The sequence below is a fragment of the Engraulis encrasicolus genome, chromosome 4, assembly GCF_034702125.1.
Source record: "Engraulis encrasicolus isolate BLACKSEA-1 chromosome 4, IST_EnEncr_1.0, whole genome shotgun sequence".
Taxonomy (NCBI): Eukaryota; Metazoa; Chordata; class Actinopteri; order Clupeiformes; family Engraulidae; genus Engraulis; species Engraulis encrasicolus.
Window position 1 is genome coordinate 3,610,554 of NC_085860.1, and position 3,882 is coordinate 3,614,435.

Consider the following 3,882-nt stretch of genomic DNA (forward strand, 5'->3'; position numbering starts at 1 on the left):
CACACACACACACACACACACACACACACACACACACACACACACACACACACACACACACACACACAGACACACACCACACACACACACACACACACACACGTAAACATCTCTGACACAGCATGCAGTCACCTTCCTGAAGAGAGAAGTGATCCCTGAAAATTTGAACACAGCATGCGTCACCGTCATTTCAGCGCAGTAATCAATCGTCATAACAAATCAACACACAGCGTGGACACACACGTGAAAACAAGCACACACACACATGCGCCCACAACCAAACCGTCTGTTAAACCATAAAACATAATCAAACACATACGTACGCGTGCACCTTCGAGGAATCATTCTCCCCATTCACAAAAAACGTCCAATAATTGCAAGGCTGTGTGACTCTCGTGACGTCATCCTGTGTTGTCGTGGAGCAGTCATCAGGTGCCAAGGGAGGTCAGCGAGGAGAGGAGGAAACTCAGGGAGCAGTTCCACTTGGCCGTCCCCCAGGAGCAGTTACGGTTGGCCCATCCCCAGGAGCTGGCCTGGACCGCGCTGATCTTCCTCATGGAACTGGAGTCCTCTTATCAGGAGGAGAGGAGAGCACTGCACACACTAATGACTAGGTACACACACGCACACAAACACAAACACACACACGCGCACACTCACACACGTCACACGCGTGCATGCACACGCACGCACACGCACACAAACACTTGCACATAAGTGCGCACGTACACATTAATGACTAGACACACACACAACAAAAATGGTACATGTACTTGTACATGCACACACATACACACGAACACACACACACACACACACACACACACGCACACACACACACACACACACTCGAGCACACAATACTGCAGAGTCAATTATTAAACTGTAATTAGTGATAATTAGCTATTCATGCAATTATAATGAGTAGATTTGCATAATTAAATATTTATCATTTGCACGTGTGTGTGTGTGTGTGTGTGTGTGTGTGTGTGTGTGTGTGTGTGTGTGTGTGTGTGTGTGTGTGTGTGTGTGTGTGTGTGTGTGTGTGTGTGTGTAGGTTGGATCAGATTGAGCTGTGTGATGTATGTACGTCTTTGCGTTCAGCAGTGACAAGGGCACAGAAAGAAACAGCATCCTACACCACTCTCCTGACAGCTAGACAGAACTGGGAGAAATGGTAAGTCACACACACACAAATACACACAAAAATCTGTTGAATGTCTTTATAAGTCTTATTATATTCCGTTGTTTGTTTTCACTGTGTGTGTGTGTGTGTGTGTGTGTGTGTGTGTGTGTGTGTGTGTGTGTGTGTGTGTGTGTGTGTGTGTGTGTGTGTGTGTGTGTGTGTGTGTGCGCGCGTGTGTGTGCGCGGGCGCGTAGGCCTGACGTGACCACTGATGTCAAAGCAGAACATCTAACTCCTTTAATCCAGAAGAGAGACCAGCATCAAGACACAAACAACATGCTGGTAACACACATACACTCTCTCCCTCTCTCTCACACACACACACACACACACACACTCTGTCTCTCCCTCTCTCTCACACACACACACACACACACACACACACACACACACACACACACACACACACACACACACACACACACACACACACACACACACACACACACACACACACACGCGCGCGTGCGTATGTATTACCTTATCCAGGGGTGGGGAACCTATGCTGTCTTATCCGGCCCTCTATATAATTTTTAACTTATGCAGTCAGTGTCACGTGAAGTTTGACATGTTTTGTAAAGAAATATTGGAAATTACATTTGCAATACAATTAAGTTGTATTTTCAGGGGACCTAGTAAGGTGGGGTCTGTTGTAAAGGTGTCAATATCCGTAGGCCTAACGTGCAGTTTGTGTTCATAGTACGGTTCTTGGAGATCTTTTTTGAAGTGGCCCCTTGAATGAAAATGGTTCCCTACCCCTGCCTTATACAGTTCAGTGAGTTATGTGTTACCAATGATGTTTCATGCTGTTTTCACTCAGGGTGGCCTAGATGAATCTACACAGGAGAGACCAGCACAGCCGCCATCCAGTACTAATGCAGATACATCTATGGGTAATTCACAATTTATTTTATTTATTTATTTATTTGTTACAAGGATGGCCCCTTGAGATGTGCCATCTCATTTTCGAGGGGGTCCTACTGATAGTACAGTACAAAAACAAAAAACAAAACAAAACAGTAGACATAGACACACACACTCACTCATTCACTCACTGGCGTTGCTCTCCAAACTACCCCACCACCCAACATGCTACAATAGTATGGTTTACAAGATGCCATTAGTTGTTAAAGAAATCATATGAATGAAAAGAAAAATGAAAAAGAATGAGAAGGAAGAGGGCAAAACAAGACAACAGCAAACCCAAAAAACACAAAAACAAAACAGACCGTAGCCAGAAACAAACAAACAAAAATCGGACCCAGCATCTAAGGCCATTCAGAAACAAGAGCAGGATGTTTCGAAGTCAGTGATTAAAGATGATATAAAAAAATATAAGAAAAATATAAAGGGAAGTGATGAAGAGGGAAGGCTATTCCAAACTGATGGAGCTTTGAATTTAAATGCTCGGCGACCGATTTCCTTTCTAATTCTGGGTGTCACTAAGAACAGATGGTCAATGTTACGTAGGCTATAGTCAGAGCTTAGGGGGGTTAGTAGCTCTTTCAGGTAAGGAGGGGACTGTGTGTGTATACATTTAATATATCACACACACACACCATACACACACACACACACACACACACACACACACACACACACACACACACACGCACACCATACACACACACACACACACACACACACACACACACACACACACACACACACACACACACACACACACACACACACGTCACAATGTGTCTCACCTTCCACATTTCATTACATCAGTACATCTGTTTCCATCTCACCCCCAGACAATGGAGATCAACTTCTACTAGAGGAAACACCATATTTGGAGATCCTCTGCCAGAGAAGCCAGCCCGAAGACAGACAGCCCAAAGAGCCAATAGAAGGCAAGGAGGAGGAGGGCCTTGAGAAGCAGGGCTCTGTGATTGCAGCAGCGTGGAGTGACATAGTGGAGCCGGCCAATGGGGAGTCGGCCTCTCAGTCGCCGCTGGACCAGGACCAGGTATCCACTGACCTGTCCAGTCAGGATCAAATGAACATGTGTACCAGTTTGTGGGCCAGGAGACGCACACAAAGACTCTCTCTTTCTCTTTTGCACTTTCTCTCTTTCTTTCTCTCTCTCTCTCTCTCTCTCACACACATACACACACACAGACACATACTAACAAAGAAGTCAACATACCTAATACATGGCATGCACTTAAAAACACAAACTGTTTTCTGACTGGACAGACTGTTCGGCATGACATCGACAGTCATGTGTATGCGACTAAAACGCATGCATGTTTATAAGACGCACACCAACATATACACACACATATTTACATATGTTCATACTAGAGGAAGACATTTTACTGGATTCCCGGGACATGGGAGTCCAATTTTTTTTATTTTTTTTTAAACTCTGTTTTTATTGTTTGTTTTTTTGACAAAACTAGACAATCTGGAGTGGGATGGGAGATGGTCTGATTTTGAGTGGGAGCGTATGGGAGTCATTCTTACAGGAGTGGGAAGGAGGGGATTTAATTTACTCCAGTCTGGGATAGGATTTTTTTCTGGGAGTAGGATGGGATGGGAGTGAAAATCCAGTCCCATGTCATGCTCTAGTTCATACACCAACACATATGCAATACGTACACCTCCACACGCTGCTGAGTCCTCTCTTTTTCTCTTCACAGGATTTAGACAGTGAGGAGGAGACTTCAGGAGAAGAAAATCTCGAC